At 42.7% G+C, this 14,971-nt stretch overlaps 1 non-coding gene across 1 annotated transcript; it reads left to right on the top strand.

Annotated features, from left to right (window-relative positions):
• Positions 1–9,109: 9,109 nt before the first annotated feature.
• Positions 9,110–9,232, top strand: LOC124778180. The gene has a single exon (XR_007015884.1). It is a non-coding gene; the product is annotated as a U4atac minor spliceosomal RNA (small nuclear RNA).
• Positions 9,233–14,971: the final 5,739 nt, after the last annotated feature.

The following is a 14,971-nucleotide window of genomic DNA, read 5'->3' as shown; positions in this document are numbered from 1 at the left end:
CGATTTTTACCCTCCATGCTACCTTCCATGCTACCCTCCAATGCTAAATTTGTGATCCCTTGATGCCTCAGAACATCTCCTACCAACCAGTCCCTTCTTCTTGTCAAGTTGTGCCACAAAGTCCTCTTCTCCTCAATTCTATTCAATACCTCCTCATTAGTTATTTGATCTACCCATCTAATCTTCAGCATTCTTCTGTAACACCACATTTCGAAAGCTTCTATTCTCTTCTTGTCCAAGTTATTTATCGTCCATGTTTCACTTCCATACATGGCTACACTCCATACAAATACTTTCAGAAACGACTTCCTGACACTTAAATCTATACTCGATGTTAACAAATTTGTCTTCTTCAGAAACGCTTTCCTTGCCATTGCCAGTCTACATTTTATATCCTCTCTACTTCGACCATCATCAGTTATTTTGCTCCCCAAATAGCAAAACTCATTTTCTACTTTAACCGTCTCATTTCCTAATCTAATTCCCGCAGCATCACCTGATTTAATTTGACTACATTCCATTATACTCGTTTTGCGTTTGTTGATGTTCATCTTATATCGTCCTTTCAAGACACTGTCCATTCTTTTCAGCTGCACTTCCAGGTCCTTTGCTGTTTCTGACAGAATTACATCATCAGCGAACCTCAAAGTTTTTATTTCTTCTCCATGGATTTTAATTCCTACTCTGAATTTTTCTTTTGTTTCCTTTACTGCTTGCTCAATATACAGATTGAATAACATCGGGGAGAGGCTACAACCCTGTCTCACTCCCTTCCCAACCACTGCTTCCCTTTCATATCCCTCGACTCTTATAACTGCCATCTGATTTCTGTACAAATTGTAAATAGCCTTTCGCTCCCTGTATTTTATCCCTATCACCTTTAGAATTTGAAAGAGAGTATTCCAGTCAACATTGTCAAAAGCTTTCTCTAAGTCTACAAATGCTAGAAACGTAGGTTTGCCTTTCCTTAATCTTTCTTCTAAGGTAAGTCGTAGGGTCAGTATTTTCTCACGTGTTCCAATATTTCTGCGGAATTCAAACTGATCTTCCCCGAGGTCGGCTTCTACCAGTTTTTCCATTCGTCTGTAAAGAATTCGTGTTAGTACTTTGCAGCTGTGACTTATTAAACTGATAGTTCGGTAATTTTCACATCTGTCAACACCTGCTTTCTTTGGGATTGGAATTATTATATTCTTCTTGAAGTCTGAGGGTATTTCGCCTATCTCATACATCTTGCTCACCAGATGGTAGAGTTTTGTCAGGACTGGCTCTCCTAAGGCCGTCAGTAGTTCTAATGGAATGTTGTCTACTCCTGGGGTTGTTGTCTACTCTGCTCTATCGAACTCTTCACGCAGTATCGTATCTCCCATTTCATCTTCATCCACATCCCCTTCCATTTCCATAATATTGTCCTCTATATACTCGTTCCACCTTTCTGCTTTCCCTTCTTTACTTAGAACTGGGTTTCCATCTGAGCTCTTGATGTACAGACAAGTGGTTCTCTTCACTCCAAAGGTCTCTTTAATTTTCCAGTAGGTTGTATCTATCTTACCCCTCGTGAGATAAGCCTCTACATCCTTACATTTGTCCTCTATCCATCCCTGCTTAGCCATTTTGCACTTCCTGTCGATCTGATTTTTGAGACGTTTGTATTCCTTTTTGCCTGCTTCATTTACTGCATTTTTATATTTTCTCCTTTCATGAATTAAATTCAATATTTCTTCTGTTACCCAAGGATTTCTACTAGCCCTCGTCTTTTTAACTACTTGATCCTCTGCTGCCTTCACTACTTCATCCCTCAGAGCTACCCATTCTATATACTGTCTAATCAAATTAATGTCACCGCCGGTCAAAAACCGTAATAATCACGTTCTGCAGCGCACACCGCTGCGATATTTGAGGAAAAAGACTGAGTGATGTTCTGGAAGGCACTGGCATGGATGTGAAGCCACGCCGAATCAGTGCAGTGGCCATCTGCGCTAGGTTCTTGGTTGAGAATCCTTGGCGCAAACAGCGCGAACGAAATGGTCCCATAGATTCTCGATTGGGTTTAAATTCGGGGACTTTGGTGGCCACGGGAGTTCGGTAAACTTGTAACCTCCCAACAGTTTACTTCCGTAACCTCTCAATAAAAATGTGACTAACCTCGCAATGAAAATTGTGGCTCACATATAACCTTTCAATAATTAACTGACTGTGAATGTAAGCTGGTAAATCTGGACGTCAGCAATGCTGCGTCATTGCCCTGAAAAGTCATTCTGAATAAACTGAAAATTCTTACCTCAGTTATGTCGCCGGATAAAGGGTATATATCTGCTCCTATAAGAAATTTTTCTGGCACAGCCCAGTGCAATGCTGGCCACTAGATTTGTTGTGTGTAAAAAGAAACAACTGATTTTTCTTTATGATAATAGGGATGACCGTAGATAGGAGAAATTAGTAAAATCCTTAAAATCAGATGAATGACTATCGAAAGTTATCTTTATAAGAAAGACTATTATTAAAAGATTTTTTAAAAACATTTGCATGGGACTTGATATATCAATAGTAGAAAACCAGTTGTTACAAATTACATATGCGCGTGGCTGCTTTTACTTTATACTACATCGCTCACGCACGACCGGCCGAACCGCCCGACTGCCAGCTACTACTACTGCTGCTGCTGCTGCTGCTGCCGACACTGCTCTCTGGTCTGCGATTCTATTGTAGCTTACATATCGCAGGCAGCGCGTGAGCAATCCATCGAAATTACATCTACTCGAGTGCGCTAGCAATAAATTCCTTAGTCATGGACCTCTTACAAACTCCTCCGAGCCACGCACGTACACTGTGAGCTGTGTGACACGTTGCATTTTTCTAATGGCAGATGCCTTCAGACGAAGAAAAACAAACTGCACTTAGGAGTGGACGTGGTCCCTAGGGATTGATGCATACTTGTGTTGATCCGTTGTGCCTCCCAGAATGACGACGTCACCCAGACTGATAACTGTTGTAGGGTGTTCGCTTTCAGACGTTTCACGCCGTACACGCCAACGGCCATCTGTCAGACGCAGCATAAATCGCTATTCATCTGAAAAGGACTTCTGTCGCCATTCAGTGGATTTCTGGTTGCAGTACTAGTGTGAAAATTCTAGCCTTCGTCACCGACGAGCAGCAGTTAGCGTGGGTGAATTAACCAGGCGCTTGCTGCCGAGGCCCGTACACAGCAACGCTCGCTGGACGATCGTTGAGAAGACACTGTTGGTAGTCCCTTGGTTCATCTGGGTGGTCCGTTGCTTAACAGTTGCACGTCTATTCGCCCGCACACATCTCCACAGCCGTCTTTCACCCCTATCATCTATGGCCCGTAGAGCACCATAGTTGTTTTGGGTAGCGCTGTTTTGCCATGCACGGTATACTCTAGCCACGGTGGCACGCTAACAATTTACAAACATAGTCGTTTCGCAACTGCTCCCCCCCCCCCTCTCCCTTGGCGCAAAATCCATTGATCGTGCCCTTTTGGACGTCAAATAAATCGCTCCGTTTCCGCATTGTGACAACGACTCTTTTGTTTTCTGCTTCTCCCCGACACACTATTCTCCACCTGCCATCTGTGAGTAGGTGGTCACATTAATTGTGATCGGACAGTGTGTGTAGGGCTTCCGCGTTCTGGCAGTAGACGGAATACTTGGGTCCGACCGTCGGCGTGTCATCGTCTACCAATGGCGTTATCGAGTGCGTCATGCAGAGTCATGACACCGATCTCCCGGTCGTTGTCGGGTTTCTTGGCCTTTGAACCGCCGCTAATCGGTCGAGTAGCTCCCCTTGCAGCTCAGTCAGTCTCAGGAATCTCAGTGCACCCTGTACCAGTCCTCCCTCCAAGGAAAACTCCCTGGCTGTACCGGGAATCGAACTCGGGTTCTCAGCAAAGGAGTCAGCCGCGCTGACCATTCAGCCACGGAGCCGGACTTTCTTGCAGGTATTATCGCATTTTAACTACAGAGCCCTCTAATCATCTGGGTTAATGTGGACCGAATACTGTATAAACAAATGAAAAACACGGATAATCCTAAACACTCATCTTTTTACCGGACCCCACTATTTTCTGTATTTACAGAAACCGTACCATGTCAATTCGAAACCCGCTGCATTACTTACGGGCTATAGTATCAGGACACTGCCAACTTGTTTTCAAAATTATCCTTCAAACACGCTACTCAGTAACACGTGTTTTCTTTTATTCTCAGGAAATGATCATCAGGTTTTTCTCTTTCTCTGTGTCACTCACTTTTTTTTCCTGGTGACGGCGATCATTTTCCGGGAGTTAAAACATCGATACAATTAAACGAATTTTCGTTTGTATACTCTAGTAACAGACCAATGCATGAGTGCCTCGGTTTGCGTGATAACTGGTTCCTCGATAACTAAGCCTTCGCTCTCTTCCTCTGCCTAACGCACTTCGTTCACTATATCCGCATCATTTCGCTGCTCTAATCTTGGTTTATAGGCATCGCTGTTTAACCACTCATATTCGTCAACAGCGTCCTCGTAACCACACTTTTACTGGAAATGAAAATATTTGTTATAGTACTAACATATTACTTACGGTTTTTTTTTCAAATCACGAAACTATGCATTGACAATCGGCATGCACTCACGTAATCGGACCTTTCTGTGCTTCAGTTTCGTATTTTCTGAGTAGGTGTTTTGGGGGCCAGCCCAGCATTTAACTAAAAGAGCGTGCAAAACAGCCTAAAACCCACACGCAGGCATGCCAGTGTACCAGACCAGACGCGGATTTTACCCAGGGTTGAGTTATCTCCCTCTATCGCAAGCTAACACGCAGCGCGTTAAGCTATAGAAGGAACTCTGCTTTACAGCACTGTAACTACCAAATACTTAAGAGCGTATAACTACGGCATTCAGGCAAAATGCAACGGTACACACGTTTCATACGAATCGTAATTTGATATTAACGAAATCTACGACTTTAAGTCTTCGGTGAGGATATGGGAGCAAGATCTTCATTATAACACTAACGTTGTTACCCTTTTTCATGGGTGTTCTGGGAGACTAACTGAATTAATGACGATGGGTTGCTCTTCTTTTATCGAAACTGGATGTCGAGTTCGCATCCCAATCGTTTACTTCACTGCGGCGAGTGTAATGTTGTGTCTGAGTTGTTATCCATGATTATAGGATCAGAAGGAGATTTTGAATGTTGGTTCATATTCCTGTGTTCTTAGATGATATGTCTTATGTCGGGGAATCATTTTATTACCCATATTTATTGGTAAGAAGCCATTCGTCTTCATATGTCCTTCACCTGACCACCGAATACACTGTTTTCTGCATACAGTTTCACGTGATACTGAGCCACCACAGCAGATGTGATGTGATCAAGCGCAAAATTCACACCCTACTATTTTGTGTATACTATTTTCTGTGTGCTGTTTACTCTACGTTCCCGCTCCCTGAGCTCTCAAGAGAGCCATCCGGAAGGCAGATCGACGGAGACAAGCCAAGGCGTCGCTCCTGTTGCAGAAACAGGTTATTACTTATCTTTGGTTAGAGGCTAGAGGCTGTGTGAGAATCAGAGGAGATGAAATGGTAGATATTGCCTCCGAAGCGGCGTGCCAGCTGTACTACGCACTTCGTAGTGAATGAGATATTACTTCCTATGGCCACATTGCAAATATTTTGAGAATGAACAAATTCATTTTTCGACGTAATTCGCCAAAAATCAGGGTGACGATTTCATAGCCTGAGAGACAATGATCACCGAAGCAATAACCTGCAATTCCCATCACGTAAAGAAATTTCATATACAAAACTTACTACATTAATCCAAACCCAAGAATTTAAAATCTTAGTTTGTTATGCAGCAAGCAGTAATTGAGTTATGAAAATCTTTTCAGCTTGGAGTCCTTATGTATGATTAAACCCGTAAATTAGTCCATTAATCAGGACCCAAGAAAATACACGCATATACAATCAAGTTCCAAATAAAGTTTTTCAAATAGCTCGTGAACTGAAATTTCACATGGAGTATATGCAGTTTCATAGTGTAAATATAGCTAAAGGTATTAAAGCCAAAATCTTGAAAACCACTTTGAAATTCAATGCTCTTAACAGCGTTGCAGAGGAATTTATATCCCAGTGACTTGTAAAAGAGCTTGTGGGTTGCTACTCAAGATAGTCATATTAATGAGGCATAATCTTTTTTATTGACTTGATCATATGATATTCGCTTCTGTACAGGCAAATACGGGAGGCGAGCAAGCCAGCAGTGCCGAAGAGAATAGTGACGGCATGACAACTGAAATCATCGTGGTCGTAGTAATCTTGTTCAATTCGTTCTTATACTAATAGTCGCAGATGGAAAACTGCGTTGACACTAACCTAGGAATTCGGAAGAGTTCTTATCATCCGATAGAAAAAACAATTTTAAATCTTTCCGAAATAAACCGTTTAACTGTTCGCAAAAAGGCCAAATTTTTCCCTTGCGCCATTTTCAGAATTAATCTTTCACTTTGCAGCAGAGTGTAGCGTCCTGAAACAATTTGACGCATTATGACGGCGAGTCGTTAGGAAGTCTTAGTTAACAATGTGCCATTTTTTATGTGCTGTGGTTCCGTACTATCTGCAGAGCAGGCGCCTTCGCACTGTCTGCAATTGTACACATTAATGGGTTCAAATGGCTCTGAGCACTATGGGACTTAACATCTGAGGTCATCAGTCCCCTAGAACTTAGAACTACTTAAACCTAACTAAACTAGGGACATCACACACATCCATGCCCGAGGCAGGATTCGAACCTGCGACAGTAGCGGTCGCGCAGTTCCAGACTGTGGCGCCTAGAACCGATCGGCCACACCGGCCGGCTGTACACATTATTAATAGTGATGGAATGAAGCGTACTGCTGATGTCCACCGTCAGGGGAAATATGTGAGCTTAAAACCACAATATCATCTGGAGAATAGCTGAAAATATAATTAGGTCAGAAGTAAAAAGATTGTGAAGAAACGCTCTTAGAACGAAAGAACGACAGAGAAAGAAACTGACGCTTTCGCATTCTTGAACGTTCGCCTTCACGCGCTCTGCATACTACTCAAGAAGCAGATGTGTCCTGCTGGCTGCCGAAACGTGCAGGCGTATCGTGGACGTAAAGCTTCTGTTTACGTGCTAAAGGCAGGAATCTATTAAGAGTTATTCAGAAATTCTGGGTAACTCAGAAATATTTTAAGTTAATGTCTTTGCTATTATTTGATGGTATTAAAGTAGCACATAGATGAACAATAACAACCACGCGTAATTGCCGACATAACTACCTAAATGCAAATATTTACCTCGAAAGGGGAGTTGTAACATGGTGCCTCACTAGGAGGTAGCTATAATAATAATAATAATAATAATAATAATAGCACAATGATTCTGGACTGTGGGCTAGTCGTGTTTGCATTATACGACATCAACTGCGCTGAGCTGTGAACTAAGCATGGAGAATGTAATCATTAATTTTTAATTCTGTGGAGACACTTTTATTAATTTGTAGAAATTCTGTTGAAGATAATTTTTCCTTTGTGCACTGAGAAACAATTTGTGGGACAATTAGGTATCTGTCTGTGAACACTGAACAAGTTGCAAAAGGTACTGAGTTGCTTCTTTTATGCCGATCTTCCACAGTACTCATCGATTTTGGAGCACAATGATTTCTTTGTCCTGTCGTTACAGCTGATCTCTCGTAGACAACTACTTATGAGAAAATACTAGGTAATTATCTTTCTAACTAACACATTTGTGCTTCGCCCCTGTGAAGGAGAGAGAGATTCTATTAATTTACAATTCCTTTTCGGCCTGCATTCGTATTTGATTGGGTCCCATTCCCGTATTATTACACAGCGTAATAACAAACTGAATAATAAATAAACCGCGCTGGTTACTTTTTAAAGAACAAACATATTAGGTGCGGAAGTATCAAAGAACACCAAGCATCCGAACCTGTTGCTGGAGACTCCAACTAACATGTTCTGCGTGCAACATACAGCGTCTCGACCGAAAGACTACTAAACTATTTCCTTGCAATTTAATTATTACCAATATTCTTGCTGTAAGGGGTTAAATTGAGCTGTGTGATTGAATTGCATAACACTCTGTCAGTAAGCATGTGCGAAGCTTCAAAAATTAAAAAAAAAAAGGTAGAACTCCACGTACTGAGTGTACGCAGATTGCTCAAAATGAATATTTCTGCAAGAATGTTTTTTTTTAAAAAAAGAAAGAAAAAAAGAAAACCCAATTGTAAAGAAAGAAGAACAAGTTTTCTGTGCATAATAGAAATAAACCTGTCACGAACAACTGCACTGGATGTCCTCAGTAAACATTGTGTTAGATCAAGATTATAAAGTGTCGCCCATATTTTGATGTGAAATTTGCGGATGACACTTCTCCTCAGATTTACCGATCCGAAGAAGATAAATTCAGCAGTGATCCTACTTTTCTTATCAGTTACGTCGTAAACTACCTTGCTTAGGCTGGAAATCATTCTCGAACTATCCTACAATATGGTCATTAAAATCATAATAATATGAGTATATGTAAACAATACCGAGTGCATTTCGGACATAATTATTTGCTTTTTCTTGACTGCATTGACACTTAGTTGAAGGGTCGCAATTTTTCCTGGCCCATACAGCACTCATAAAATTTGATCTTCATTTTCTAAGTCAATTTGTGATAAAATTTTAATAATCTTTGACGTCAAACTTTCTTTCGCAAGGTGAAAGAGATGTGCTGACGACTGGGATAGCTCCCAAGTCAGTACAGCTGTAAAGAGAAATTTGTGTAATTAGAAACAGACCGCCAGCCTCCAGAGGCGCACGTAGTTCCGTCTTCGCTCACCAGATGGCTCCTCCATAGAAAACTCTTCTTTACGTCCAATAAACGGCAATAACTGTGCTAAAATGCATTTTATGGAGTAGAATTTTCACAGTAAATTGTGTTCTAAACTTTCTTTATCTGTGGGGAAGTTAATTATTATTCGATAGAAATATTTTATGACATAATTCATATATACTCTCAAAAAAGCATGCGTACGGTACACCTACTTAAAACTACTGCACGTCTAGAAAATTAATCCTTGTCTGGGAGAGCAAAATGCCCAATGAACGTCTAGTGAGGGCATTGCTGCTAACACCCATTTACAAATTCAACCCGCACCCTATCCTATCCAGATAGAGTGCAATTTTTGCAACCCCCTTACTTCATAGGGGGTATAATCTCAAATCTAAACAAAATATAATAGTATACGTACCATAATCATATTATAATGACAATTATTCATCAGACAATGTGTGAACATATATACTCTTTAATAAAATTTTAAGGACAACCATTAGCTGAAACTACTTCTTTGCACATCGTTAACTTTTGAGAAACTAACAGCAAGAAACGTATTTCGCATATCTTAACATGTCCAACGTCGAGCACTTAGAGCCGGAAGGATAATAAGTAAAGCTGAAGTGGAGATTTATTTATTTTTTAAATAGAAATAACTGGAGTCACTTTTGTGCTGGTTGAATAAGACTGCTTCTAGCGTTGTGGGGGGTCTTTGTGTAGATTACTGGCAACCATGGGTTTAATCTTGGTGCACAAATCGCTGCAAACTTTGCCGTAGGCAACAACTCCCACGTCGTGAATCATAGGACCATGCTATAAGGTCATCAGTCACAAAACGAGTCCTAAAAGCGTAGAGTCGCCAGTTTGTGGTAAAAGCCACCCGGTCATATTGCCGTGGCGTGTAGTAACGGTAGTATCCACGTTTTGGTGGTACCAACGATACTGAGGATTAAAATAGTTGCGCGAGATGTACAGTGAATGCGGTGGTCGGTTCGGTCCGTAGGCGGGGAAGCGAATGAGGTCCTTGGGTGAGGTACAGGAGGGGAAGAGACGGTTTATTTTGTACGGGTAATTTTGTGTGTGTTTACACAGAGGCAGTCCAAAGAACTGTCAGAGAGGCCGTGGCAGCAAGCCGCTGTCATTCCGAATGAGGCGGCAGGCTGTTGGCATTACGCGTCAACTTGACACTCCAAGGCAGGCCCCGCGTGCTGATGCGTAACTCACCGCTGCCTGTGTTACGCAACCAGTGGAAGCGACGCGCTGGCGTGTCTTCGTCCACTCACCTGGAAGAGAACACAACATACTGTCAGTCGCAGACACCAATTACACGGAAAACAAAACCAACAAGCATTGCTACAGAATGAAATACGAACACCATGAAATAATCGCCTCACATAAATTCAGCTAAATTCACATATTTACGTGTTGCATCGTATACGATCGTATGCAAAGCGTTATAAACCAATGGACTGAATGTCTTGGACAATTCAGTAAATTGTTTAACTCCTCCTAGTCAGTACGCTGTCCTACAGTGATTCGTAGAGATGATCATGGAGCTATCGGAGGATATCCACACTACTGCCATCAGCGATCGAAAATGTTCAAGGGACATTCCCAGTCTTGTAAAGAGTGTGACGTGTGTCAGACGCATTCAATGCGAGACCTAGTGATGGTGAGAGGAACAGGCAAACATCTTAGGTTGTGGTCACAATGGCACCGACAACGATCGGCAGACGCCATTGCCAGAGGTCGCCCGATAACGTTGGCCAACATCTTGGTCACACCCTGCGTCCCACTTACTTCCTCAGTGTTTGGCGGGATGAATGCCATGAAGTCTCTGTCCTTAGGGACGAGTCCTGTGTTGCGACTTTTGCCATTAAAGAGAATGCATGTGAATGAGTTATTGAGTCTCGAAAAGAACGCGGTGAGTACTTTGCACTCTTTCACTCGGATAACCAGACAAGTTTTATGAATATTTATGATAATAAGAGGAAGGCGCTCTAGGTGGCTTCCACCAACTCCCTCTCCCTGATGATGCCCTCATCCCCTCCATCTACCCCTCCTACCAACTTTGATCCTCCCCTTCCACCCCCTGTGTTTTTCCCCACGGGCACCCTCTCTCCCTCCTCCCTTACTCCCTCCCTCCTCCCCCCGGGCTTCCCCTACTGCCTACCTCATTTCCTCCCCCTCCCGTCTCCCCTGCCACTGGCATCTCCACCCTCCCCTCTCCCTCCTCCCCCACCTTTTCCCCTTTTAGTAGTGAACATTCGCGCGCCGGAGATCGTCGCCAGTGCTTTGTGTGTGCCATCGTGTTAGTGATTCAATGTTTCGTCGTTTGTGCTCCTTCGTTCACGTGTGTTATTTCCGTCGTCTCTGTTAGTGTCCGAGTGCTGAACGTTTTCATTTGGACGCTGCACCTGTGAACGACTTCATGTATTTTATATTTGTGTGTCTACTGTTGTCTATCCACCGTGTTGTTTCGTTTTTCGATGTCTCCACTTGTACTGAATGTATTATCTGTGGCCGAAGAGCGGCGTAGTTTTGCCGCTGACGACCTACCTTGTACGAGGTTTCAAACTGACAATAAAGAGAGAGAGAGAGAGAGAGAGAGAAAAGGCGCTCTATTATACAGGGTGAGGCAGCTAAGATAGGCCACCCCAAATACATCCAGAAAAATAAACATATCGAGGTGTGGTTTTCACCAAGTCGTAGCTGACAGTATGACGAATTTCCAGACATTCGCAAGTAATTTTTCTTGTTTATAGTCGCCTAATTACGAAACCAACTTTGTCTTTCTTACAATGAAACTATATACTTTTTTCTATGGCATTTGAAAGAAGCTTATAAGAGAACTTAACGACATAGTATGTATGGGACTTGATCAAATAGTATCAAGATAACAGCGCCGTAACCACAGTCCCGCCGACGGGAGAAGTAGTTCCACGAACGTGTGCCCTATCAAACAAAATGCAAGTAAATACGAGGGGCGTTGAGTAAGAAACGCAACACTTTTTTTTCAGGCCCACTGTCATTTGAAAAAAATGCGGAATTTGTTGTGGGACATCGCGAAATATTCTCGCTTCAGTCCCTATAGTTTCATGAAGTTCCGATAGCTGGTGGCGCTATACTTAGCCTTCAAAATTGCGTCCGTAACGGAGGTGCGTTCCAAGCAGAGAGCTGTCACTGAGTTTCTTTTGGTGGAAAACTGAAGCGCCGCAGCTGCTTATAGGAGCATGCTGAATGTCTACGGTGACCTAGTAGTGAACAAAAGCACCGTGAGCCGTTGAGCCAGGCGTCTGTCGTCATCGTAACGAAGTCGCGCAGACCTGACCCGTCTTCCGCCTGCAGGCCGGCCGCAAACAGCTCTAGCTCCTGCAGTGTTGGAACGTGCGGACACTCTCTTTCGAGGTGAACGACAAAAATGCAAACCAACTGCTCCTTCTCCATAACCCAAGGCCCTACACAAGTCTGCGCATCCGAGAGCAGCTCACAAAACTTCATTGGACTGTTCTTCCTCAGCCACCCTACAGCCCGCGTCTCGCACCTTCCGACTTCCTTCTGTTAGGCCCAATGAAGGATGAACTCCGCGGGAAACAGTACGTGGCTGATGGGAGGATTATTGATGCAGCAAGACGCTGGCTCTGACGTCGACCAGTAGGGTGGTACCATACGGACATACAGGCTCTCCCAGTAAGGTGGCGTAAGGCTGTTGCATTGAACAGAGATTATGTGGGAACAATATGGTTTTGTAGCCAAAAGAGTGGGGAATAATATGGTGTATTGGAATCTTGAAGAAAACCAACCTGCTTTTAGAAACAAAAGTGTTGCATTACTTACTGAACGCCCCTCGTACGTAACTCAGGTACGGCGTGTGTTTATTACCACGGTTGTCATACCAAGAGTTCAAAATGTAGACCTTGAACATAGTTACATGCTATAAAGTGATTCTGGAGAAACAATACTGCGTTCTGAATTTCATGCGAGAGTTAACAGCAGGACAGGCTCGTGTTAGAAGTTATTTCGTGCCTTCGGAAGTAGTCTGGAAATTCGCGTATTGTCCGTTACAACTTGTCGAAAACCACACCTCGATATATTTATTCATTCTGGATACATTTCGGGTGACCTGTCTTAGCTGCCTCACACTGTATGCTCGTGCCGATTCGTGGGGACATTGAAAAGCAAGATTACAAACACTCTGCACTTCTTTAAATAAATTAACATTCCACAAATGCGATTCAACGTATGTATGAAAGACACATAAATTTTAGAATAAGATACTGTGAACATCTAAACCAATGAAAAGTGGAAATACATAAATCACGTTTGCAAACTACCTCATACTACAGAATCAGTTTCCTATGGGCATAAAAGCGTTGATTAACAGAAACAATAATACGTAGACGGCTAATGCCCACCTACTACAACCCAAAAAAGGGATACTACAGCAACTTTAACATCAGAACTGTTATATGCAACCTTTCTCAGTTGAACATGTAATTTTTGAGGTCATAATCTATGTCTAAAATTTATGGTACAGATTTTGCACGTGTTGCTGATGACATGTTGCTTTAAGTATAGATATGGTGCTGAACAGTACATGTATAGTGTAATATAACGTAACGTTTAATGAATTATGATTCAATTTTTAAGTTGTTAAACTTGTGGTTTCCAGTAACTAGCGATTTGAGACCACAGATTAAGAGACTATCTCTGTAGTGATATTCTCATCCTCAGAGTGCTGCAAACTAGTCCCTTCTTGTACTCAACTTCAGAAATTTGCGCAATTGCTTGTTTGCCTGTTGGAATGTCGCTCAATTCGACTGAAGAAATCAAACTGATTTTAACTCGAAGTCAATACGTTCGAGCGGTGAGATCGGTCGCACGGAGACCGCGCACGTCATCGGCGGAGTCTCCTGACGTCGGTATCAAAGTGACCGCAGCCATAGAGAGAGCAGTGACCAACACTAGTAGTGTCTGTATGGTATTATCCTGCTGTATAAAACTTCTTTCTGAAGTTGTAGGAACAAAAACAGAAGACTGGAAATACCATTCAGCATAGGTGATCTGTAGTCACAGTAGTCTACTGCTCCTGCAACACTACGACCTGAGCTGGTCCCGCATCTCACCTCCGGAAAACTCCAGCAGTTACTGGTCTCCTGGTTGATGTCGCAGTGGCAAAAAACCATCACTGACTTCTCATCACGAAACTCAGCTATTCATCCCTTTCGTTGTGTCTCTGACTACATCATCGGACGTGGGTTGCGCGGTGATGAGGTATGTGAGGAACATGGTGAACAGCATCTTAGCTCGCAGAGCAGCTTTCACCGAACGGTTCGCAATGGACCTAGCTGACACTAGGGTTGCGAACAGGTCACGATTCGTATTGCGGTAGTTGTGCGAGAAGGAATATCTGTTAGTCCGTTGCAGTGACGTGGTATTCTGCTTCCTCGCAGAACCGGGTCCATCACGTGCATTTCCCTGGAGCGTAGGCATCAGTGTTGACGCGCGGCTAAGTACCTCACTTCACAGATAAGGTAGGTGGGGGTAAAAGTACGGTTGGGGCAAGAGAATATATCAAGTTTTCAAGTCTCTACAGCAGAAGTTCACCAATTTCCCACCAGCAGCGCATACAACATCGCGCCTCCGTTCTATACTGGAACCTTGTGGCAGTCGGACGCTTTATAGCTGCAAAAAATATGGTAAGCACTTTTGTACCTTTTCGATGTAAATTTATGTAGTTGTGATTGAATCTTAGGTCATCCTAAATCTATTTAAGACTCAGAGGAACTCTGTATCGGAACTGACAGCGATGAGCTTCCAATATCCTCCGTATCTGTACGACTTTAGTATCATGTGTTACTGTAGAGTGACAAAAAAGAAAACAGCGGAATGGAGTAAAAGTATGCAGGTCTATTGGAGCAGAAGTTCGCAGGGCGTACTTTTACCCCATCAAGGAACTATTTGCGAACATTTACCCCATAATTGTGACTTCTAGCGTATTCAAGAACCTTTTGTTGGTGATTATTCACTTTAGACGCCTCATTATTCATCTTATAGAATTTTGATAAATTTTTCTTTTCTGTAGTTTTTCTTTCA

The sequence above is a fragment of the Schistocerca piceifrons genome, chromosome 2 (assembly GCF_021461385.2).
Source record: "Schistocerca piceifrons isolate TAMUIC-IGC-003096 chromosome 2, iqSchPice1.1, whole genome shotgun sequence".
NCBI lineage: Eukaryota > Metazoa > Arthropoda > Insecta > Orthoptera > Acrididae > Schistocerca > Schistocerca piceifrons.
This window is presented reverse-complemented; position numbering and strand designations above follow the sequence as displayed.